Source organism: Anas platyrhynchos, chromosome 1 (assembly GCF_047663525.1).
Source record: "Anas platyrhynchos isolate ZD024472 breed Pekin duck chromosome 1, IASCAAS_PekinDuck_T2T, whole genome shotgun sequence".
NCBI classification, from domain to species: Eukaryota; Metazoa; Chordata; class Aves; order Anseriformes; family Anatidae; genus Anas; species Anas platyrhynchos.
The window spans coordinates 142,348,139-142,375,096 of record NC_092587.1 but is presented as its reverse complement, the minus strand read 5'-3'; the positions used below and the strand labels follow the sequence as shown (position 1 = coordinate 142,375,096).

At 39.1% G+C, this 26,958-nt stretch overlaps 1 long non-coding RNA gene across 6 annotated transcripts in view; it reads left to right on the top strand.

The window, feature by feature from the left end:
* LOC106020156 (uncharacterized) overlaps positions 1-26,958 on the top strand; it is a 62,979-nt gene that overhangs the window by 25,964 nt on the left and 10,057 nt on the right. For 3 of the 6 annotated variants that reach the window (XR_005262800.2, XR_003492660.3, XR_011805863.1), the window contains exons 3-7: positions 7,734-7,856; positions 12,041-12,135; positions 21,818-21,940; positions 22,142-22,472; positions 24,325-25,345. This is a non-coding gene — a long non-coding RNA (uncharacterized lncRNA). Of the gene's footprint in view, positions 1-7,733; positions 7,857-9,887; positions 12,136-21,817; positions 21,941-22,141; positions 22,473-24,324; positions 25,346-26,958 lie in introns of those variants that run through there. The other 3 variants (XR_003492662.3, XR_003492665.3, XR_011805859.1) reach the window with 3 other exon arrangements.

Genomic DNA, 26,958 nt, shown 5'->3' with positions numbered 1-26,958 from the left:
TATGTTAAAGAGACACCATTAATATGAAACGTGCTCAGCTTGAAAGAAAATGTTGAGAGGAGTTTCAGGTATCTGATCCTCAATCCTTTAGTTTTTGTGTTTCACATTTTCCTGCTTAAAATGTTTTTTTGTGTCTCTAGGTGCTATGTGACAGATCCACACAAACAACAGAGGGGAAAGAGCCTCACTTAACTGATTAGAGGAGAGAAGCAGTGAAAGGGAATATGCACAAAGCGCTGCCAAGTTCACAGAGCAAAGGAAAAGATAAAAAATAGAATAATTTCAACAATCTTTTTTTATTATTATTTAGAGTAATGTGAGGTATTCCTTGTAATAGCAGCAGGAAAACAATTTTCAGACAAAAATGTGATTTCTTAATCAAGGGTCTCTAATTCAAAATATATTTATTTAATAAACAGTAATTATGATAGCTGCAACTACTCATTCATATCAATAATTCATTCAGAAATAAACCACATCAACATATTAGCATTTATTTTTCCATTTAATAGGCTGTGATTTAAAATAAATGTAAATCGTCATAATCATTCAGCTCCATATGCTGGGAAAGGAAAAGTCACCTTAAACCAGATGTATATGATGAAAAAAAAAGGGAAGACAAGTTGTTCTAAAGAAACAGCATATGGGGGCAGATTTTAAGCTGGGGTAGAAATGCTCTGCTTCCTAGATGTCAGTATAACTGTGCTGATTTACACCAGCTGAGACTGGTCAGTAATTTTTAAGAACTGGAAGTTTTAGACGATGTTCCACAGAGCTATGTAATGATTTCTTTCTATAAGAAAATAGATGAGTATAATTGCTTTCCGTTTTCTTTTGAGTATAATTTCTTTCAGTTTTATTTTATTTCAGGAAAAGGCAGTGCACATGATCAAGTAAATTCTAGTTTGAAGATTTTTATATGTGGAAACAATAGACTCTTTGCCTCAGTCGTAGGCTGGCACTGCACATGTATGAGTGTGTGTGTGCTTGTGTGTGTGGAGCTGCATTTATTATTTCCTGTCCCTATTTAGTTTGCTAAACCCTCTCCTAACTTGTATCCCTCCCTACCTAACTACCCACCTCATTTTGACAGCTCTTTTTAATCTCCCTAACCCATTAGCTCTCCCTCAGCAAGCTCTGTTGAAAATATTTTTCTGAACCTGGTTTAAGGTCCAGAGAGCATTATTTGGAGGCTATGGAGCAGGGTTTCACATGTTAGATTTTAATTTAATTTTATTTTATTTTGCTTTGAGCACAGGGAAAAAGTGGTCAAGGGCTAGACCTTCAGCTAGCACATGTTACTGCTATTAGAGCATCTCTGGCGCTCAGTGCATATCTTGTCTTACAATGACAGATCTTTCTCTTTTGCTTTCAATAGGTAAAGCCAGGGACTGTGGCTGGGAAATACACATGATAGGGATGAACCTGGAAAGCCTTTGGTACTCCCTGTGTGAGCCCACCCTGCTCGCACGCACAAGCAAGAGACGGCAGCATGCCTGCCAGGCCCTGTTGCAGCCTTAGGGTCCTCTTGTACTGCCATGAGATAAGCAGAGCCCTTTTCCTCCTCAACACAGAGTGCCCTGTGTTCTTGCTGAGGAAACAATGCCACAAACCCCTTCTTTCCCCAAGTTCCTCAATGTTTCTTTCAGGGGATGGCTCAGGGCAGCGCCCACAGCACAGCAGAACCAGAGAGCATGCAAGCAGCAGCATGGCATGGGACAGCCACAACATGGCAAAAAAGGTGTTTTCACAGCCTCCCAAGTATGTTTTGTCACCCAAAGGACTGCGGCACACAGGTAGCTGTTACCCCGTTCTTCTTTCAAAGCTGGCCCTGCCGTGATGCTGTCCTCCACCTACAGCTTGCAACTGCACTGGGCATATAGCTGTAGGGCAGCCAAGGTGGTACTCGACATTTTTTTTTTTTTTCCCCCAGTCTCTGCAATGTTTTACATTATTACATTCCTCCAACAGTTTCTGAGGAGAAAAGTGAGTCACGTTATTTAATTTTCCCCATCTTAATAGAAAGGAGCCATCCTTTTTCCACAAGTTATTGCATTATTCCTCTTTACGGTGTGGCTCTGATTTAGTGCTGGATGAAGCTCAAAAGGAGGATTAGTGTAGATATACTCCCATATGCTTGGATGCATTTCTGAACCCTGTCTGTACCATCCTCACTGCTTTTGATGGAAAAAGCTGGGCTATAAACCTGATGAGAACAGGCTTCCATGCAAGATGTTTAGTATTTCCTGCTTCCATTCAGGCCAGCAATATGGCACATCCAGCCCCTTTTGGCCCTGCAGCTCTTGGTCATGGTCTTGTCTGAAATTCAAAAAATCAAAGTGTCAGAAAATGAATAGGGAAATAAAGGGAAGTTGATTTTTCTCAACTTTTATATTGTCTAGATTTGGGTTTAGTTCCACCTGTGGCTGAAACTTTGCTGGAGGATGGGCACAGGTAGAGTGTTTTTATTTAAGTGGAGTTGGTTCATCCATCTCTTAGATGGTGGCATTGAAGCGTGAGTCCTGAGAGGAAGAACCTGTGCTTCTTTATAAGAGCTGTGCCTTCTGGGAAAATTAGGGCTGGCTATAAAAACCCTGACTGTATTATATTCAAGCAAACCAGAAGCACAGGAAGAGGGAAAGGGGAGCAGAAAGAGTGAAAGAAGGAGACAAGGGAGGCTTTCCAAAGATTTGTTGCTACAGTGAGTCGTGCTGTGATTTGGTAGTGCAAGCTTCACCATTCCTAATTCTTGCCTGGCATTTCCTGGCTGGTAATCTAGTTGTTTAATAGCTGAACACCAAGCCACATTGAACTTGATCTTAAAACTGCTGTTCTATTGTAATTCGGGTGCTTTCTTCTTTAGCTGACATTTTCTAAAAGAATTTCTCAATAGCACTGTAACCAGTCTTTTTTTTTCCAGTTCTCCTCTCTTCAAGAGTTTCTGAATTTGTGAATTAGAGGCTATGTTTTCTCAACCAAATCCCCCACTCTTAGGTCTACTAACAAACTAAGATTAATTTACAAGATATGACTGAAAATGCAGCATCTTTCCATACCTGTGTAGCCAGCTGGAGGCGTGAGGCGTCCAAGCCAGCTAGGCAGACAGACACCTTTTTCACATGCCCCAGGCTGGTTCCTGCGTTGCTCCATGACTTTCTATCAATCCATACAATGGCTGACATTGTCTGCAAGTAGCAACTCGGATTACGGCCCCTTCCAGCTGTGCTGTCCCTGACCCTGAGCCTGCCCCAGGCTGCCCACGCTTTGCCCTCCCCACCAGCACTGAGACTTCAGCTGCAGCCTGCTGCTGCCTGCGAATGTTGATCCTGGTCTTGAGGGTGGCCTTGGATGCTTTTCCACAGCCAGCACAGGCACTCTGTGGGGATAACACGGAATGATTATTTTAGGGCAGATTTTCCCCTAAAAACACAGTTCTACATGCACACAGTTTGATCTTCACACAAAGGATTTATATAAGAACTCACTTCCCTCTGTCAGTTAGGAAAAAAAAGCATGCTGGTGGGATTTAGGGAAGTGTGCAAGCTAGAGGATAGCTGCAGACAAAAGAGAATTTTTCTTCTAAGAACAACTGCACTGCTGGAGCTCTGGCAGCGCTGCAGTCAGAAAGCCTAGGTGCTACCTGGCTGAGACAAGGGACAATGTCTGCTCAGCACCCTCCTGACACACAGATTTGGCCAGCACTTCCCAGATCCCTGTCCTCTGCCATGTACATACATATGCATATGCATTGTCTTGCCATCCAATGCCCACTTTTTGGGAATGTATACTGTAAACAACTGGCCTGAAGGGAGTAAGGGTGAAGGAAGAAACTCTTTGTGACTCCTTTATATGCTAAGGCAGATGTGAAAGAGGCCCAAAACTCACCTAGTCTTGGAGGAATAATGCTGCTACAGTGACCAGCCTAAAACCAACATCCCAACTCTTCAACATCATAAAACAATGTACCTTTAGCTCACACTGGAGAGATTTAATGACAAATCTGCTGAAAAAAAAAAGACCCATCAGGATAGGAAGAATGCTTCTGTCTGGTGCTTGCACCCACAAAAGTCTTCCTAAGGCCAGGCCACCACCTACAAGCATAACATGGGCTGACTGTGTCCAGCCTGCTTTGTGGTGTGGAGACGTGCACATCAGCCTGAAGTTGCTCAAGTTTTGTTTGTTTTGGGCTGGCCCTGTTCAGATATCTCTGCTCTCCCATGGAGAGAGTCCCAAATGCAAAAACAGAGCTTAACAACACAACTTGTGTGCTTGCCCTTAATGTAGCACGATGCTTGAAACTGAATATAAACCAAGATGAGGCTTTAGATCTTACTCAACTCTCAGTGTAACTTTGAGGTTGTCAGACAGTACTGAAGTGAGAGATCTGGAGTAGGAAAATTAGTGAACACAAAAGTCATGATATTTACTCAGTTTATGCGAAACCTGCATAACTGGCGTGTAATTGTTTTGCTAAGTGAGCCTTGAAAGCAAAAGTCTTGATAGCTGTCAAATATCTTCTTTGTAGTAGTGTGTTGTCCTCAGAAGCTAATCAGTAGAACTTGCTCAGAAGAACTTAATCAGCAGAACTGAGCACATTGTCAGTGCTTAACAAATAATAAATTATAATAATAACAACAGTTCCTTTTGACACAACCTATCAAACTTTTGCTTTATATCTGGGAATGCTGCCTTTGCCTCTAGTTAAGATATGTTACCTACTGCTGCTCTGCTTACTTTGGTTGAGAGGACTGGTGATACAATGTAACAGGGTGGAAGTATTGATCGAAATGAAATTTTGACAAATGGCTGAAAAAGAATCCTGAGAAAGTTCTTAGACTGTTCCTTTTCACTTATTGATGTTACTCCTAAGACTCTAAAAGATAATGTAAGAGTATATTTGATCAGTTCAATTGTTAAAATGTAACATGCTATGCTTACATGTTAATAGAATCACTTTTGAATTTCCTGATAAAAAAAGAGAGAGAGAGAGAGACTCATTAGGCTTTCCTTACAGAAAGGTGAATGTATCCAGCAGCACATCTATTATTATTAATTATTATTATTATAAGGGGATTGGATAGCTCAGAGGGCTGTTAACAGATCTGAGGCTATCACTTCTTTGTCACCATTGTAATTTGGCCCAGGCTGGGAGTTACTGACAATCATTTCATTTTCTGATTGTTTGGTGGCTTATATGCAATTAGTTGGTGGGTTTTGTTCACTTCCAACAAGACACATATCCACATTATAAAGAAAACCACCGGGTCAGCTCTAAGCTGCCGCTAATTGTCGCAGGCTTAAATGGAGCCGTGTCAATTTATCCCAGTTGAGGATCTGACCGAGGATCACAACTGGCATTAATTAGCAGATGTGTTATCAGACTCCGCGGAGATGCCCCGGGTTGAGTGACAGTGGGCAAGCGCCATGCCATCGCAGCCGGTGGAGCAGTGCCCAGTGCTGGCAGGTGGGAGCTCTAGGTCACCCCTGACTGGGACACCTTGGTGGCTTCTGCTGCTGTGTCATTGCTGTGCCACCAGCTCTTGGGCAGAAGGAACCCCAGAGCTGGGGGTGGCCAGTTATTAGAGCCCAAGCAATGCAAGGCAGCTACTTAAAATCTGGGAGGGGGAAAAGCATGCAAGGGGAAAGGGAGGAAGTGCTAGGGCTGAGCTGACTCCTCTTGGAGCTGGATGTGTATGAGACTGTGCTGCTAGAACTAAATGAAAGCCCCTGGCTCTGATTTTCTGGAGGTATGTGTGCACCATCTGAGATAACACTGTAATGCTGGCTGCATGTATGTGACAGAAGGGTGGAGAGATGCCACTGAAAATACAGGTACCCAAAGTCCACAGGACAAATCTGGACTTCAAATAGCTCAGGGAATAATCTTCTCAACCTTTACCAGCTACTAACACACTTTAAAAATTATCTCTAGTTCATAACATCCCTGTTTTTTTGTGCACTTGGAAATTTTTTTTTTCATTCTAAGACCTTTTTGTAGCCCACAAAAGGGAAGAAGCAGGACAGTGGGAGATCAATAGTAGTAGAAATGAATAAGTTATTACACTGATCTTGTTGATGGGAAGATACGGAATATCTGAAGAAGGTGCAGTAGTAACTGTCACCTGCAAACTCTCCATCTACCTTTCTGCAAACCCTTTATTCCTATTTTAAACAAGATATGAAAAGATGTTCAGGTACCTATTTTCTGTGGGAAATCTGGATCCCTCTCTGAATAGTCATATCTGGGCCTAAAGACAAAAAGGAGATGACTGAGACTCAGGCGGTTTAAAGATATTCAGGTTAAGGATACCGGTCCATACATCTGCAAAGTTCATCACCCATATTTTTGTTAATAAAAATAACAACATCTAAAATCCTTCTCCCGCTCGTGCTTGTTGGCCTGGCAGTCACAAGCTTATCTGGGCTGAACTTCTCAGCAGCTAACCCCCGATTTGTTTCCTGAAACTTTGCATTGCTTTGCCCACAGCTCTTAGGAAAAGTGATCTGGCAAATCATGTGTAACACACAATCAGGACTGAGCAGCATATAAAACACAGCAGCTGTCTTCACTTCAGAATAAATACCTCCGATGTCCACCTGAGCTTCAGGGGTTTCAAGCCCTTGTCTGCAAATCTGTATCTCCAGGAAGCTACAAACTAAATATTCTCAGGGGCAGATATTTTCCATACTTCCTGCAGAAGTGGCGCTGGCACACATATGGTTCTCTGGGAGGAGTTTAAGGCAATGAGGTGGAGAATAAGATGCCTTTTCCAGCCCTCCTCTGCTGACTTAGCTTGCTCTATGCTTATTTTGGATTGGCACAAGATAGAGGATTTCATTCAGTATACTCATTGCTGTGTAAGGCGTTTCAAGAGTATTGGCTTCACAGACTAATAAAAATACAATGATTTTTCAGAAAAATCAGTAGAACATATCCTCAAAGGATATACAGATGTGATGATTATTGGAGTTTTAATTAAAATAGCAGGTAAAATAAGTATTATGGTGTGTTATTATTTCTAAGATAACAACAGAATAAAGGTGCCCATTTCTTTCTCGAGTGCAATTTCCTAAATGAAAAAGTAAACATTAATATCTTCAGAGATCTTACTGATCTTGTACGATAATTTAGAAAAATATCTCTATTAGGGATAGTTATATATGCTTTTTGTTGGAAATGCAATCACAGAATATGCACATAGCTGCAATCTGTAGACAGATTAAGTAAATTAAATCACTCAATGTCTTTTTTCAATAGCTCTAAAGTTAAAAGTAATTTGCAAAGAAAATACTCAGTTTCAATTGGTTTGTAATATCTGTTAATGATCTTTGGAAAAATTTCTGATAACACACGGGAATTCCCTCAGGGACAGGGTTGTGAATAAGTGGATTTTTTTAAGTTTCAGATGTCATTAGCTAGTGATTTCTTTGAAGTAAAAAGCTGTTACAGAATAAATTGCAGAGGTATACAAGTGAACAGGACAATCATTTTTATGAATAATATACATTTTTCTTTTCCACCGTGCTTTCTGCCCCCAAAAGAAAAAAAAATCTAACTTGTCATTGCAAACATACTAGAATCGCAACTCTATGGAGATTTTGTTCTTATTTTATGTGCTTACTCTGTCTTTACATGAATGTACAGAATGCTGGTGTAAAAATCCTAGTGGAAGGATCTGTTTTGCTCTTTTTGATGTGGTGTTATTTATTTATTTATTTTTTTTCCCTGGCAGATAACTTTTTCAGCCCGCAAGGCTGAAACACTTCCTGTGACTGAAATGGCTCCAAAAGAGCTACTTTCTAGAAGACGTTCCCCCTGATTTCTTGTGGTGCCTGTAAGATATCTGGCGATGTAGGTAAGTGCAAACATGGAGAAAAGGGCCTCTATTCTCATGGTACCTTGTTATCATGAAGTCTCTACCACCTTATTGACAGTTCAGTGATAAACCACATATCCAGATACCAGATACCAGAATAAGGTAACATTTCTCAGAAAGATCAATGAGAGATCTCCTGACCTCTGTCCCCATCTGAGGATATCTGGAGTAGAAAACAACAACAGAGGCATCATAGGCTACACTTGCCCATGGGGAACATTGTCCTGCCTCAAGGTTCAGCTGTACAATTCAGCCGTGGGCAGATGAGGATGGGCCTTATGTCTCCATATGTTCCTTGTGTGTGGGTGAGGTGTGTGTGGGTTTAGAGGCTGGGGACACTCTGAGGGGATGCTGTTCAGGAGGATGGGGGACTAGGACTCCTGGATTTACTGTCATAGATCTACGGATAAGCCTAGTTTCAGCCTTTGAGCCTTTGGCTTCCTCACATTCCTTCTAACCTCTTTTCTTAAGGCCTTTCTATGCTTTTTCCTGATCTACACGCAGGGCTGTATAGCATACTATGCTACAATGAATGTGGTCACTCCCTTCACACAGGGTTGGGGGAGAAAGATTTGCCCAGCTTTAGTAAGAGAGGTGAACAGCTACAAGTTTGAAAAGTCTCCTAGCCTTCCCTGGGTCTCTGAAGGCCCAGCGTAAGAGTCCACACTAATCCTGATTATCCATCAGTAGGTCAGACAACCTCCTATTTCCGAGACAGGTGTTCAGTGATGCTCTGCAGTTACTCCAAGAATAATGAAATTTCCTCTGGTGTGTTCCAATGCCAGTCACTGGCATTGGTAAACCCTAAGATGCCTTGACTGTGACAGAGGCCAATACCAGATTAAATGGAAAGGGACTATTCCCCCTTCCTGCCTATTTAAGTGTGTAACAGTTTACCAGGGAGATGATACCTTTCTGACTCCATCTATTAACTAACATACATCCAGAACTACTGATATTATTGCATAATACCTGGTAGTAAAATTCTCATTTTTTTTTTTTTTTTTCCTCAAGGCTAGGAGCAACCATTATTATCATCTAGTCTGATCTTCTGCATAATATATGCTACTGAACTTAACCCAATCTGAACTTTGAATGAAGATTTGCTTTTATGCCTAAAAAATGCCTGCTCATTTACAAATATGATGCTGTTTCTCTGAGTACTATCTGTGCAGCAGCAAGTTCCATTAATTAACTGTACATTGTTTGGAAAAGCAATACCTCTTATCCGTTTGAAATTTGAAACCTCTTCATTTCACCTTGCAGGATAGGAAAGGGTTTTTATTCCTTTGCTGCTAATTAGGTTGGAGGATCATGAGGACAAAATGTTATTTATATTATAGTCATGCTTAAGTAGAGCTCTGACGAAGCCTGGGGATCCCATTGTGCAAACTGAGGGAGACTGTGCAATTCCTTCGGGGCTGAGACTATTTGAATAGACAAATGGCACATTTTTGAAAGAGCTGAATGATTTCACTGAAAAAAATGTTAGACAAGTCAATGGATTCATACTTCTGAATCACCTGTGCGTTTCTGAAAAACGAATCCAAAGTCTGAAGGAAAGAAAGGTATGGAAAAATGAAGTTTTTGAAACTGAGACTTAAAAATGAGTATGGGATGTAGTTGATGAAAATAAAAAGGTGTAGCTAATATGCAGCACTGTCCTTAGGTCACTTTGGCTTCCAGAGTCTCATGCTCTGAAGTCATCCCTTTAAGAGAGCAGAATGCATTGAGGAAAGAATTTGCAACATCTGTCTCATGCAAGGTCCCTAAACCTTCCAGCTAGAGGACAAGGGCATCTTCTAGATTAACTCAGGCAACAGAGTTTGTTCCAAGTTTATGGAAAGGTTTAATGTAAAATCTGCAGTCCCATGAGGGTGAATCTACCCTGAGAGACAGGCTGGGACTTCTGTTCTTTATCTTTTCTCAAGAAATTCCACATCCTTTTGACTTTTATCATTTTTATCGCCATTCTCTGGACTTGTTCTATTTCTACTTTCTTTTTTTCAGGGATGAGGTGACCAAATTTGAAGACAGTATTCAAAGTGAGGATGTGCCACTGATTTATATAATGGCATTATAATATTTTCTGTATTATTCTCTAAAACTCTTTTCTTCGTACAAACCCCATAAGATTCTTTTTAATTCTTTGAACTATAGTGCCTTTTAACATCTGTAGTTTACTCTGATCAGATTTTGACAAAGGAATAAAAGGCTCCATTTTTCACATAGAATTTTATTTATTGTTTGAACTTTAGAGGAGAAATTGGTTAACTTACAATTTAAAATTCTTGGCAATGTAGACCATTGGGCAAGGATTTCATTATTAGTCCTTCTATACTTTCTAGTAAGATAGTGCAAGGCTGAAAGTTGGTGTACAAGGTCTTGGTTCAAAAGACTTGGCTTTCATACTATAAACACAGCCAAAGACTTATTTGGAGCTGCGAGATTGCCCAAAGATGTTAGACATGTTATTCTTCTGTACCCCCTTCCTGATGCAGGATTCTGAGGCTGTGCACTTACACGCTGTCCAGGTAGTGCCATGCATGTATGCAAGCAATAACTGAGCACTGCTGTCTCCTGTTTAATGTACCTCATACCTCCACACCAGGTCAGGGGAAGACCCCTATTGAAAACGAGGTGCTTGATGACTGCAGAGTGTGAGGATCTTGCTGTCATGTCACAGCTGGGCATGATGCCTTCATCAAGGTATTAGAAAAGGCTCAAGGAAAACAGCTACATCCATTCTACTGCCTAAGACACTTCCCGCAGCTACCGGCTTGCCTTAGAGTTACCAATCCAAGTGCTGACCCTGCCTGACCCTACTTATCTTGTAAAAGCTGACAAGATCACAGCCTGAAGCAGTATAGCCACAGGCTCAATACTGGCTACCAAAATGTCTGTTTAGTGTTTTCAGGAAACACTGCTCTTAAGATTTACAATACCAGCTGCTAGAAATATAGACAACACCAAAACACAGCCCTGACCCCTGAATGTTCAGCCTCACTTAGACAGAAATTTGTGCCTCTCAAGGGGCCAACACTGAGTTGCCACAATATAGTTATTCCCTACCTTCAAGTGAGCTGGAATTGACGCATTTTATGAATGCAGATACTGGGGAGAAATATTTGAAGATACAGTCTTGAGTTCAGAATTCCTTGTTAGCTCCTTTCATCTGTTGCATTACTACTTTTACACTAGAAAGAGCTCTGCCATTTTTGTGTAATGTCTTTTATTTATTTATTTATTGGTTTAATATAGAAAATTGTCTTAATTCTTCCATGACCAAAGCAATTTTTCATCAGAAGTTATTTTAGGATGAACTGTAAGTTTCTTCCCTACCAAATATTTTAACTCTTCTGTATGAAAACAAACACATATTTGTTTTCCCGATTATCTTAAATGATAAACACAGGTTTAAATACACAAGAAATATTAAGGGACAAATCTGGTTTAGCTGTTTGTACATTCATACACAGTATAAATTCATAGCTCTTGCAGGGTGGGGTTTTGTTGTTGTTGGGCTTTGTTTTTGTTTTTTTAAGAAAACCAAAGACATGGAAAAGACACTGAGGTCTTATTGCTCCTATCGGAAACTTTTGCTGACTACAGCAAGAGTTGGATTGGGCCCAGAGAAACCAAATACACACAAGGAACAATGAGTTGGCCATACAAGCAAGGAAAATCACAGATAACGGATGCACACAAATTAGCAATGTACCTTTTAGGTCATCCAGTACAGCTTGCTGACACCGTGAGGCATATGGCATATTTTTGGTTGTTTTCTGTGCCTAGATTAAATGTCCTAAGTGAGGCCATGTCCCCAGGGAGAGATTGTGCTGTCTAGTGTATCTTGTTAGAAGTGTCTTTTTTCTTTTTTTTTTTTCCCCTTTCTCCACATCCTAGTTATGCTCCTTTGCAACCCCCCTTATTTTCCTTCATGGATGCTATTTACCTCCAGTGTCTTTAGATTACAATGATGTTGCATTTAGTTAACATTAAGTCAGCCCACACATATTTAGCTCATTTAATTTTCTCTGATAAATCACTCCTTTCAGTCCCCTGGTTATTCTTCATCTCCTCTTGTCCCATTCCTGCCTGTCAATATCTTTTGTGGTTATGAGATTTTAAAGATGTGATGTATTTCTCTTAACTAATGACAGACTCGGTATAGATCTGAGCACCCTCAATCTCTTCTCGATGAAAAACACTCCTGATGCATCCAGGGGAAACATTGTTTTTTTGAGCAGACATACAGGTATAGTATCCTGTTCAAACTATTTCCTTGGTACCACTTCTTTTACTTGTCAAAAAAAAAAAAAATAATCCTATTAAAAGAGTTAATATAGTGGTTCAAAATTCAAATACTTGTCACTATGGAGTTATTTTATTTTTCACAACCTTAGGAGATAGATTAGCATGGATGAAAAGGTATTTGTTGCTGTTGTTGTTGATGTTTTCAAACTCTTGGTCATGGACATCACAATCTAAAATTATGGAAGGTATTGTCTTGTCTAGCAACTATATTTAAGTGCCACTAGAGTACCTTGTAAAAAGTAATTATATATATAGTCACAAGCTTAGCTGTTCACTTCAAGCAATAAATTCTGATCAACAAACAACACTCCTTTAGTTCTAAATGAGATCTTGGTTGTAATTGAATGTCTTTACCTTTGTGTTCTGTTGGATTGGAGGAATATCATTTTAATCTGCTCTCTTTAAATTTTCATTAAGGAACGTTTCGGCTACCTGCAGCCTCGTCTGATGATGTTTAATGATATCAGCTAGCTCATTCTTCCATGCACCAGCAGGGGCTTCTTTAAATTGGTCAACTGTACAGAACATTGTTTTTGAGCTTAATATACTTGGAATCAACCTTTAAAAATAATGACATCTCTACAGACAGTTTATATACACAGTGCACACACATATGTGCGTGTATTTATGTGTGCATGTGTGTGTATGCATATATATACATAACTGCACACTTTCATACAGAAACATTGATCCTATTCACCTTCTTGAAAACATTTCAGCTAGTATTAACATAAATGTGCTGTTAAATTGGCAGTGTTATACATTTTTGTTAGAGTTTACTTCTGTAACCTAAAATCAGAAAGATAAGCTGTGAAACTCATGCAGCTGATGACATAATCCTAGGATCTCGTGATGCTGAATCTCATATTTCTAGGAGTGTAGGATGGATGTTCCTTGCTGGATAATTATGCTGCCTATTGCAATATATGTTTCCTTGTTTTCATGTGGGCACTGAGATGTTCAAACCATTAAACATATATGGTATAATGAGTCCTGTGTTCCTTATTTATTCTAAAGAAGGCATTAACTTTCTATGGTTGTTTTATTGTATAATAAAGCCAACTATTCTAAGAATCTGTGATGAACATAGCAATAAGCTGTGACAATATGCATATTTACATTTAATACTGATGTCCAAATGTACATATGCGCATATAAATATGCATATATATATGTACAAACAGTCAAAGAGAGACATATACACAAATTAAACACAACCAATTAGGATATGGCATAAATAGATTCAAAGCTTACCTGTTATGACTATGTACATGTAAAGGGAAAATCTGAGCCACAAAGACTCACAGGAAAGTAAAGCTCAATACACTCCATTGGCTCGTTACCATTATGCTCAACAGTGACAGGCTGTATGCTAAGACGGGGTACCAGCAGACATTCGCAATGACAGCTGGTTCAAAACAGAGCTTTCAAAATAGTGCAACACCCCTAACTTCCTTCCAAATCCTGGTGTTTGCCAGCACTTAACTGAGGCTGGCTCTTAAGGTCAGATGTTCAGATAGAAGTTATTTGGAAAGAATCTGCTTCTTTGGATTTGAAATGTTTATATATTCAACATACAGACTCTTCATTGCCCAAGAATTTGTATTTGAGCTAACACCTGGGTTGTGCTGGGCTATTACCTGAAAAAATTATGGACATTTCTCCCTGCTACCATGACTTATTTGCCAGAGATTGTCCTCTATCAAATTCTCCACTTTTTTGTGGGCTACATAAAATTATGGTCATACACTAGCCTTTTGTTTTTATTGGGGGAAAAAAAGGAAAAGGAAAAGGAAAAGGAAAAGGAAAAGAAAAAGAAAAAGAAAAAGAAAAAGAAAAAGAAAAAGAAAAAGAAAAAGAAAAAGAGAAAAAGAAAAAGAAAAAGAAAAAGAAAAAGAAAAAGAAAAAGAAAAAGAAAAAGAAAAAGAAAAAGAAAAAGAAAAAGAAAAAGAAAAAGAAAAAGAAAAAGAAAAAGAAAAAGAAAGTATCTCTTGAGAAATAGAAGAAAAGTACCTTCTTTTTAACATCACCTACATCACATGCACTGTATTCAGCCAATTAGGGACACAAAAAACATAACAAACAAACAAACAAAAAATCCCCCCAAATTGGTTTGTCCTGTGTGACTTTTCCCAGCGGATGTATATAGAATCTGGAAATAAACACACTCCTCCTTTGGAAGGAAATGCAAACAGGGTTTATCTATTTGCATTTGAACTCAGTGAAAAATAACCAGGCACAAAAAGCAAGCTTGAAGATAAAGACATGAATATAAGCAAAGCAAAATTTCACCAAGCTAAATTCTGCCACACTGTTATAATTGCTACACAGAACATGAGCTAATTCATTGTTACATTGTGCTGATGAAATTGGTATGTATTACATAGGGGGCAAGTAAAGGAGCTTACACTGGGATGCTATTGACTTTGCTGAGCAGCCAGTATGTGGGGAGCATGCCATGAACAACCTTGTGAAAATGAGGCTGGTGAACCAACTTGGTCTTGGAAATGACTTCAGGGTGGGTAGAATAATATTTTAAAATTATGATAAATTGCAGCTGCAGAACAGGAATATTAAGTGTGTGCAGTTTACCATTTACCATATCACCTGGGGACCCCAAGCCCTAAGCGTCAGATCTTCAGAGGAATTCAGACAGCTAAACATGCTGCTCTTTGGGGATCTTCAGTACTGCCCAGAAACGCCTCCTAACAAAATCACGGAGAACCAGCTATTGGGGCTCTTCAGAAAAACATTGTTCACTCCTGGGGACCTTTCTACGTTCCCAGACTATTGACACTACTTCAACTGGAGATGCCTCTAAGGAGATGCTGAGGAGAATAGTATAAGTCTGTGCTCATTTCTGGGGGAGGTATGGCTCTCTTGCAAATGAGAGACATGTGCAGCACTGCTTCCCCGCAGCACGTGTGCTTGGCTTACCAACATCCATCCCACCAGCTCCAAAGCAGCATGCAGTGTGGGCTGCACACTCTGGCTGGTGATGCTCCTGTTTGCCATCAGCCTTCCCTCCTGGATCGGGGCTGCTACCAATTGCTGAGGGGTGGCCAGGAGCAGCTCCCTCTGGTGAACCTCTTTTGTGCCTTTATCTCCCTCTTCTTGGCAGTAAGCTGACACTGGCTCCCAGCCATGGCCCTCTCGCCCTCCCCAGTGCCCAGCCTGCATGCTCAGCCAGTGCCTACTTCTCTTCCAGCAGCTGGCCCTTCTTTTCCTCCACAGCTGGCTGCTGCCCCCTACTGTGGTAATTATTATTTATTATGGATATTCAGTGTACATTATGTGTCTAGAGTCCAGTATTGTCTGAATCAGTACCAGGGTCCCACTGTGTGGGCAGAAGCACGCAGCAATACAGTGTTCCACTCGACTCTCACACAGGGACAAACTGAGGGGGAGGGAGTGAAGGTGACTGTTGGCACCTATTAGCACTATCTGATGTGACACATACTCTGTGTCCTGTTACATGACTCTGGCGACAGCACAGCTGAATGCAGAACTGCTTTTTCTCCACTTTGCTATCAATAGCAGGTCTCCTGCTATTTGTGCTATCTAGCAGGAAACACTTGAGGTGTTTTCCAAGAGTCATGGTTGCTGCTCAGCCACAGCTTAGCTCCCTGTAGCTGTGAATGCAGATATTGTTTGGTGCTTGGTTGCTGTCAAGAAGTGATGCCCTTAGACCCCAGCATGGCTTAGTTGGGCATCATTTCCTTTCCTGTTTCTCTCCCCCACCCTCTTCTCCAGGACACTCTGTTCATTCCAGACCCTTTCTGCAAGTGTTTTACTTCTTGCACTTCAACCTTCTTCCCCACCTTGCCTCCCTGAACATATCACCCTCAGGTAAATACAGAACAGCTTTAATTTTCACAACTTAGAGTACAAGCAAAAGCACCTGGAAGAAGCAGCAGCTTATGTGCATTCAGAAGAATACAGAATCCTAAACATATTTCAAACACATGTACATGAGTGAGAACCAGGATCTCAGCTGTAGTGGTTAGGTTCAGCTCTGTTCAAGATGATGGAGTAATACTGTTTTGTGGCAGTTGAGGATCTGTCCCAGTATGCAAATGTAAATATCTATTTTTACAAGCCCTCCTACAGTTTGCTTTAAAAGAAAGCTTTCTTTTTAGACACTGCGAGTGTACAAGCCAGTCAGAAATGTCCCACTTTCTATATTTTGTTTAATTCCTACCTCTGACTTCCTTTGAAATCTAATGATTTCAAAAAGATAGAGTGAATTAAAGCTCAAGTAGCTTTGCCTCCAGTGCACTGAGCCTGCAGGAAATGAAAAACAAAACAAAACAAAACAAAACAACAAACAAACAACAACAACAACAACCAAAAAACAGGAGAGAAATTGAAAGCATATAAAATCATGTAAATCCAAATAATTTAAAATGTTTAATGGTAAGCAGGCTCACCAAACCTAACAAAATTCACAGTCCTATTGCTTGTGGTCTTTTTCCCTTTCAACTAGCTGCAGCAAGTTAATGTTGAGAGCAAATACTCATTTATGCAATCTCGGTATCAGAGCACTGTCTGCCATGAATCACTTTTAAAATTGTTTTGAGTTTGCATCAAATTGTTTCCTCTGCATGTTATACACATAGATACCCACACTCTGTATTTCATATGTATCTATCAAGTGGGCTTGATATGGAGTATGCAAACCTCAGAGCTTTACAAGTTTGAATCCAGGAACTGTTTCGTCCATTTTTATGATAGGAACCACATGTGGGACTTGGATTTAGATCTGGAGTAGACTCTGGATACTCTAATTTAAATACATTAGGATTTGGGATCTAGACTTTTTTATTCATAATAAAACTAGTCCTAATAACCCACTGCTCAGTGCTTACATTTCCCCTTACCAGAAAGAGGAATGTTCATGTATTTACTTTCTCTGGATTGATTTGCAATTCATTCCAGTAACACCTCATCTTCTAGATCTTTTTCTCAGTTTTATTTCTTACTATCCACTATAACAATTGCTTATTTGTGACCTCTGCAAAACCTTTTGAATATTTGGAACACTTGCACATGGTCACCCTCTTCTGACAAGTCCCTATTATCCCACCGTCCCTATGAAGGCCTCTCCAATGGTTCCTCAAAATATTCCAGTCATATGGAGAGGTACTTGTCCCCTGGTACCAGCCTCAGTCATTTGAAAGACTGAGGAACACCCTCATAGGGTGTTCCTGTCCAACAAATTGTCTCTGTAGCTACTGTTTGGAACTGGTTTATTGGGCTCCCTAAAACTGTGGTAAACTTCAAAGCTCTGCAATTCCCAGGATTTTCCTCATCTCCTTTTGAAGACAGGCAACATAATAGGCCTTCCCAGCCTTCTTGTGCTGCTACATTTTTCAAGGGAAGAAGGCATCCCCTTGTCAGTATCTTGGCTTTTTCTCACTTTATTTCTCCTCAGAACTCCCAGATGAACACCATCCGGTTGTGGTGATTTACTGCACTTGAGTTTCTCAAGTTACTCTACAACTTCCTCCTCAGAGACTTCAATCTGTATAAAGGCCACACTCTGATTTTCTTTGCAAAGTGCCTTTGGCACAGGAATTTCTGCACGACTCTCAGCAGCAGACATGATGCAAGAGATTCATTTAACTCCTCTGTTAGCTTGTTGCACTTGTCTCCTGACCCACTTTACACAGATTTGCGGGGATCTCTGGGGCGTTTTGGTGCATAACCCAGCATAAGATTTATATTCACCTTACAGGTGAGGCCTAGCTCTCGGCTGGTATTCTCTAGCTGCTCCACTGAAGGATGTTTCTGCACATTGCTGCAGCCACTCTCATCAAACCTTATTCAGCTGCGTTATTACACTCAGTACCACTGCTCTGCACCACATCTGTCACAGGTGGGTTAAATGCTCGCTGATGCAAACCAGCGTTCCCCCTGGGAAGATGCTCTGAAGAGGAGCAGCTCCCTGCAAGAGCCCTCTCCTCCAACAGCATGGCAAACAGCCCCCTGGCATGCAGCAGCAGAGTGACAGGCTGAGTGTTCAGCACCACAGGATCCTAGCCCATGGGCTAGCCCTTAGCAAAGCAAAGAACCATTTGGTCTTTTACCTTTGGTGAAGGAAAGTCAGAGTGCTGCGGCAATCTTTTCTCTTTCTCTTTTTCCCTCTTTCTCTTGTGTATATTTATTTGCTTCTTCCCACTCCTTTTCTGTTTAAAGAAAGACAGAAGTTGCCATACGGCCTATCCAATCTTTAATGATTACGAAGGACAGAACTACAACATTAGAAATGGGGCAAATATTCTCCATGTCCTCATTTATTCTCTGGTCACTGTAGGCTGGCCTTAAGTCCAGACATTTCAAAAGAAGGTCATTTTTATAATGTCAGCCAGAAAGCACGGGTTTGCAAACACTACTGAGCTTTGTGACATAAAACTTATTTCATTGAACTTTGATGACCATTACTTGGTCTGTTTACAGAATTAGACTCCTGATTACTATTTTAATTAGTATTACAAACAGCAAAGATATATATATACCTGATTTGAGATACAAGATAAATTATGCTGCCCTTTGGTATGGGATGGATAGACGTCAACTATAATAGCCTATGGCACAGGTATGGAAACTGCTTAAAAACAATTCTTTGGCTTCATCTGTCAAACGAGAAAAGTGTTTCTGCTATGATTGGGGTGGTCCTCACTTTTAAAAAGGTGGGGATTATTCTTGTTTCACTCACTTTCTTATTTCAAGTGAAGGAGAAGGAAAATCTGACATAAGACAGCTCTGTTTCTTCATTGGCTTTTGGGAGTAGATAAAAGACACTGAACTTCCTAACTTTTTTATGTTGATGTTAAATATGTCTCAGGATCCACAGTTGTAGAGATGTCAAAGTCCAGTCCAAGAAATCCATATCAAGACATCAACAGGCATGTTTATGCCTAGTACATCTGTTGAAATGAATGAAAAAACAAGGCTTATAAATTTATTTGTGTCCTTAATTTCCTAAAGTTTGTGAATTTACATACAGTGCAGGATTCACTACCCCTTTCTTTAGTTGTCTTAGAATTAGCTACCTAGTCTCAGTTGATTTTTTCTTTCTCTGTCCTCTACACGTGACACTTCCAGATCTTACTCAGTTCAACTAGCCACTTTAGGGTGGTATCTCAGATTCCTATAATAAAAATAGTTCTCCATTACTGGTAGAGTCTCTCCCTCTCTCTCTCTCTCTCTCTCTCTCTCAACTACAGAAAGAGTGCAGGTGATTGCCTTAAACCAAACCACCAAGGTGACATTATACCGCTGTCAATGTCTTGGTTCATTACCATCTTTAATTTAAATCAATTTAGTGCTATACTGGTTTGATATATATATATTTTGTCTTATGCAGTAGTCTGCAGCAATAATGATGCCCCCTAAACATCCCAGTCTTAATCTTTTCTCATTGAAATGATTTTCAGATTTTCTACTTTATATGATGTAGAGAGAAATGTTACTTTCTTGATCTCATTTTCATCAGATGAAGATGTTTTCATTTTATCTTTGAATACTTTGTCTACATATCTTTGTCTGATATACCAGTATCCCACTTAACAGTGCATGAGCAAAATCTCAGCAAACGGCCTTGTACTCCTCACAGATGTTAGGATACAGAGAATGAACTGATGAGATGCATCTTTTTAAGTTATTTCATCTGATATTACCAATTTTGTACAGTTATGATATTACATTGACATAATATAACACAATACATTTTCAGATCAGTTTGAAAGCATCATTTCAATGACCAGAACAAATATAATGTTTGGATATGGCATTTATAAAATGTGCTTAGCAATAACTAAGTGAAGTAATTGAAATCGTATTATACAGTACTTAAGGCAATTCCTATTTCTCCATTCTTGTACCCTGCCTTCACACAAAATAAGTGGGTTACACAACTGTCAGGACTCAGGCTGATAATTTTTCTCATTAAAATCTGTACACTACTCTCTTTCTCTGTCGCTTTCCTCCTTCTTTAAGAGACTGAGGTTATTCTTTCTGTTTTGGGTTCTGTTTCACCTGTTGATGGTCTGATCATTCTCAAAATAAGCTTTCTGAATGCCATCGCAACACCTCACTTTCTACCTATACATAGTACTATGTGCACCACCTACTTCACGAGATTTTTGTTGGGATTTTGCAAAGTCTTGCCTGCCCACAAGACAAGACAAATGGAAGCACTACCTTATGTGTTAACCAAACTTTTACCATTCTCTATCTCTAAGGAAGCTAGACAGAATATCTTGTGTGCCTTCTCTGTGCCTTTGTACTGCCTTCTCTGCACATATCTTATAGTCCCATGTAATGACCCATATTTTTGTTTAGGATTTAAAAGAACTATTCATAAAAAAATAACAACTATCACTGACTTTTTGTGGTTATCAAACAGTGTTTTGCAGGTGAATTAACACAGATGGCATATTGTAAAGTGATAGGGGTTCTGTCAAATGGAGTAAAAACTATGTAGAAACATCCCACAACTGATAACATCTGCAGAGATGAATACCTCTTCACAGTAATCTATATGCTACTCACTTCTGTCAGTAGTAGCTACTTTCTGGGGGAATACTACCAAGTGGAGGAAGTCCCCTGTGATATAAACTCTACTGTTGATGCATTCTGATGATGCGAAATGAGTGATAAGTAAATATCTTTCAGTTGGTAGAAAGTGTTGAAAACAGAGATGCGCAAGAAATGAACCTTGAACATATACGAAATTAGGTTTGGTTAACATTCATCCTTCCAGTGGGGTGATTCATGTTTTTCTTGTGTCTGTGGAATTTTCATCAACAGAAGAAAATTTTGCCAAAACTATGATGATGTCAAGACCTTGACAGAAATCTGTTATTTGCTCATGCATTTGAGTGTGGACAACAGCCACAAAAAAATCTTATTTATCTATTAACTCTAGCCTCCTTCAGGTTTTAGGAATGTTCTGACATGAATTTGGATGAAGAAATGAGGTCTTAATGACAGACGTACATAACTCTGTAAAGAGTTATGAAGCAAACTTTTGGCTTGCAGTTCTCTGTTCTAGGAGGAATTTTGATTGAACTTCGGATGTGAATGTCACAGTTCAGGGCCATTTATAAAATATGAGTCTTGCAACTGGCTCTGAACATTAGTGTACTTGGGGGAACCCATGACACTCTGTGTGATCTCAAGGTGGAATCTTGGAAGAGAAGTTTTTGTTCTTTTTCTCCCTGCAGATCCTTAAAAAATATGCAAATCTATGTGATCTGCTTCTCATACAAAGAGTTGCAAATTCAGCTATGGATCAAAGATTAGAGCATATGCCTGTTATTGTGGCAGCCAGTTAACCAATCCAAATGTTTAACTCTTAAAAGAAGTAGAGGGTCAGCAGCTTTCTGAATAATTGTTTCCAGACTGTCTTCTGTTGGTTGTATTTCTATATCACATTCAACTTCAATTGGCGCTGTAATTTATCTCCACTCCGCACGCTCTAACTTTACTAAATTCACGTGTTAGTATTTGAGTTACTTAGGCTTAGACAAATCCAGAACATGCTCTATGATATCATTGATTGTTCTTTTTATTATTATTATTATTTTAATTTTTTATTTTTTAACATTGCCTCATAGATTAAAGAGGAAAAAAACAGTGCCATTCAGACACCTGCCTCTGGCCTTGATGTACTTAAGTGCAGAAACCGGGCCAAAAAAGACTCAAAAATAAATCAAGTCAGGATGTGTACTAACTTTCTGGTAAGTTTATCTTCTCTTGGGTATTGACAGTGTAAAGAGGGGGTGTTTCGCTGACAGCCATGGTTGCCAGGGTAGTGCAACATTGTGGGAATATATTTCTTCACCGGATATTACTGTGTTTTCCTTTCTCTCTGTCTTTCATTGTCTTTCTGAAGAAAAACATTTTAGGGTGCTCTAACTGTGTCCTTTGTCCCATTCCAGTGGGTACCACCTCACCTTTGAAAAGGAATCTTGTGTTACTGTCAGCAGAACCAGCCATACCTTCAGTGCTTCCTCCTAGAGAGATATTGATTGTGGTCTACTGCATGCTCTCACACAGTCTCAGTCCACTTCACCATCTTTCTGCTATCCCATGAAGTCACATACCAACCAGCTGTTGTCTAAAATGGTGGTGAAGATAATGCAAGGATTTTACTTTTAGCTGATGTTAAGCTGAAAAATAAAATGCATTCCAGCTTGGTTCATATTCTAGTTTTGGTCTGGGCTATTCAATGTCAGTCAGTCCTACTTCATCAAATAACCACACCTTAAGGTAAATATTTTTCCCAACTGACACTGGGTTTTGAGTAATGGTGCAGTGTGTGAGTTTAAACTGGAAAGGGCCAAGCAGATGAAATGGTTAAGGACATGCTGTAGACCCTTAGCCTCTCCTCAGAAGGAATGATAAACACCTCTCCTTAAACAGGTCTACCTTCCTACACCTTTCTGAGGAGACTTAATGGAGAGTGCTATTTATTATGTGTTGGGATGTAGGTAGGGAATGTTTTCCACCATTTAAAAAAATAAAATCCAGAATTTATGGGAGTTTGAAAAGCAATTTCCTTTTAAGGTGCAAATTCCTAATTTGCCACATAAAAGTACAGGAATTAAGTGCTAAATCCTTCTTTGCCAGTGAGACCTGTGAAAGGAGGTATGAAAAAAGAGTTACTGTTAGGTTTCTATTCATGTCTCCTGAAAGCCAATGTATGCAAACGTGCACTGAAACAGCTCTGATTTTTTTCAAAGCCTTCCTGCCGTTTTGACTGACTTAAAAAATGAACCCTTGTCCAGTTTTATTTGTGTGGTGGGTTCGGATTTTGTTCTGCTCGTACTGTATCACTTTTCTCTCCTCACCATTAATCTTCCATGAATGTTCCCCAGGGCACAGTTCTCCCTTTTCTGCATGGAGAGTTTCTATTGAAATTAATGGACATTCTTCTTGTGGGTGGAGGGAAGAATACACCCTTATATCAGCCTTGCTGCAAGAGAAGATTATTCATTGAAAGGAAGTATTAGTCTCACTCCTGAAAGTCCAGGTTCCACTCAGGCAGATTATAGTGTGAGATCCCAACAGAAGGTCTAGTACAGAAGAGAGAACTGCTCATGCAAAATCAAAACAAAAGCCAAAAGGCTTTTTAAATGTTGAAACAAAACTAAGGGAAACTCAATGGCTGTACTCTCCAGTGAAATGTACTGTCCCAAACCTTGTTTTAAGGTAGGTCAATACATTGGAATATGGTGCAGTGAAGGTATCTTCTAAGCTACCTGTAGAACCAGGCACAGTCAGGAGAACAGAATGGCGCCCAGGCTAGTTTGATCTGCAAAGAAGTGTTGCAGATTGACCAGGATGCTGGACCACACAAATAAGGGTATATTGTGTTGTGCAGATGTATCACCTCATTTGGAATATGGGTTTGGGAGCTTGGGCATCTTTAACACAGTCATGCATTGCACAATGTAGACATGCTAATAAGTCTCGTTCCCTTTAGAGGCTTAAATGGAAAAGTCTTATGTTCCTTCACAGAGAAGCCTTTAATGAATTAAAGAGGGTGTTGACAACCTTCAAGAGGAACTGCATAAATTCTCATAAGAAGGATAGTAGCTGCAATGTGAGGTCTTGAAGCAGGCGGATGACCTTATAAATGTACTGCAGTATCTAAGTTTAGTAAAACAAACACGCTATATTTAAGTAGGCTATGGAAAGGTAAATATGCTCCAGAAATGGCCCTAAGAAGTTCATCTTACAGTAATGTTACTGTCATATTTTGGACATATCATTTCTGTAGATACTATATTCTAAAGATAGGAGACAGAATTTAATATGCACAAGAGAAAGCTAAATTGAGGATAGGAATCCCTCTTTCCTAAAATATGCTTTCAGGAATGGACGTCCACCTTGTAACCCAAAAAGAGAGCTCGTCTAAGCAAGCATCGTATGAATGTGCTAGGCTACTCTTTTATTTTTATTTTTATTTTTATTTTTATTTTTATTTTTATTTTTATTTTTATTTTTATTTTTATTTTTATTTTTATTTTTATTTTTATTTTTATTTTTATTTATTTTTATTTTTATTTTTATTTTTATTTTTATTTTTATTTTTTAAATTCTTTGGGTTATTTCACAGGGGAGACCTACTTGCAAAGATAACTCCTTCCACCATGCCTGTTTACTTCCCATGATGCCTCATTCTGTGCAATGATGGAAGGGATGTTAAAAGTTGGAGAACAACAGTGCTGGACAAAAAAGGATTTCTTGTGTGTTTGTGGTTTGTGAAGCCTTGATTGTTTAATTAATGTGCCAGTTACATTTGGATTTTCAGCTGCAGCAACCAATGTGTTTTTATGTTTAAATTTGATTTGAATGTCCCTGACAAAGCTCTTCGTTTCTTGTGTATTTATATTTTGGTTGAAAATTACGTAAATATATGGTTATTACTTTAAACAGTGCTCTATCTGCTCCTTCCACCAAACCTGGAACACTTGCTTTAAGATTAGCCTTGTCAAATTTGCTTAAAGTGACCAGGCAAATATATACAACTAATTTTGTTATAGGCAAAATTAACTAATGCTCTTTTTCATGGTGAGATGCAGTAATGATTTTATATAGCAGTCAAACTATTTAAATACTAATGCTGCCTTCATGCTGTAATCACCATTCCAGTCAGATGTCAGTTTTAGTAGCCTATAGGGAATTCCATCCCTTAATTATTCTTCAATACACAAACCAAGCATTCTTTAATTGGTGTAAATTGAACAGTGTTCCAACGCAAACAAGGAGAGGACAAACTAATCAATGATTCTGTGCATGTCTATTGGAAAGCTATTGCCATTAGATCAAGTAACAAATCCTTGACTCCATTAGCTTCAGAGAGAGGAATGGTGGGGGAAAAATACTGTTAATGCTACTCCTTGTTATCAATCTGTAGTGGGAAACATGAAGCAAATCATATAGTGAAAATCCAACTTTATTTGAAAGTACTCATGGAAATTTAAAATATGAAGATATTCTGACTTCAGAATTCCCAGTCATATGTCTTTGATGGGGGTTTGTCTGGAAACAATGTGTTTTTATCCTGCTGCCTCTAGTCATGTGGCCTGTTTTTTATTTTTCCTTTTTAAATAAATGACTCTTGAATGATAACATAACTTTTTCAACTTGTCAGGATTTTTTTTGGTGAATTTTCTTGCTCTCTCAGGCTATGCTCCATACATTCATATGTATTCACTACTGCAGCACAACATAAATTGGGTGGCTCTCCCGTCTCTTTTTTTAATATGATCTGAAATAAAGGTGCTATATTTAAGAAACAGATGAAAAATCCGTCTCATAAATGTGTCACACTCACTTTTCATTCTTGTCTCTTTTTATCAATTCTCTAAAACTGATTATTTATCACTGGAGAAGGAAGAAAAAAAAAGTAAAAGGCCCATTACAAACCTCTGGCCCAGATCTGCCAGTCTTACAGTTTTAGTTAGTGTGGAAAGCGAAACTCTTCTGGAAAGAAATATACTGGCTATGGATGTTCACTTTTTAATCTATTTGTTTTTGATATAATATGCTATTTACTGTTTAAGAACCTTTCATGTTGGTTTAAATTGAAGTTTTTAAAACCAGTCTAGCATAAAAAGCTCTAAGTGACATAGACTTGGTGGAGAAATAAAGCATCTTCTACAGACAGCCTTTGTTCAGTACATTATAGTTGAAAGAAGCGTAGAACAGGCTCAGTAGATAACCTACCTTCTTAAAACAAGAGGGCTTCTAATTTCCACATGTTGTAATCACAGTCACATTACTTTGCTCTCTGTGCTAGACCCCTCAGGGCTGGCTCTAGGTTTTGCTGTGAAGTCACATGTGTGGGGCCTGAGGCACTTTTCCATGATGCCTGCAGCTGGGGAGCATAGGATTTTTCTTTCTTTTTCTTTCTTTTTCTTTCTTTTTCTTTCTTTCTTTTTCTTTCTTTCTTTTCCTTCCTTCCTTCCTTCCTTCCTTCCTTCCTTCCTTCCTTCCTTCCTTCCTTCCTTCCTTCCTTTCTTCTTTAGGTTACGTGAAGGTTACCTGAAGTTGGAAAGAACCATTTGCAGTCATATCTTAAATATGGTTTGTGCCATAAGAAAAGGCTAAGGTTTGTCATCTTATTTTTCTGAAAAAACTAGCAAGCAAGGCATTTTAATTTTGGTTTCTCGTTCAAAGAAAAGGCCCAGATTGCCAGGAAAGTTTCAGTTGAATAATTATTTTGACACCTTTATATTCTAGGCATAACTAGCCTTCAAAGCCCATATTCAAACTGCACACAGATCATGCCCTTCAAAACAGATGACGGAAAAAACAAACACTCACCAGACCTACACCATTGCTTGGCACTCCTAAAGGAAATGCTCTTTTGATCTCCACAAGGAAATACAACATCTCCATTTTGCAGGATAAGGAAAATCTGTTGGTTCCCAAGAATGACAGAAAGAGAAAGAGAAAAATACACAATATGGTGATGCAGGATGTGGTGTTATTCCCTGTTTTAGACAAAGAGAGAATTATAGCATACAAGTAGCCAAGAGGAGTGAAGCTAGCAGAAGGCTTTTGTAAAACAGCTAGATTATTTAGTATTCTCATATCAGTGTAAACAGATAAAAAAGATAATAAAATATCTTGAAATATCTTAATTTTAGTGTGCGACAATATTTTAGAATCATTTGTAGCTTACTATGTACTTTAACACTTATGTAAACGCTTCCAGAGGTCATTTAGGTTTGAAAGATTTGCT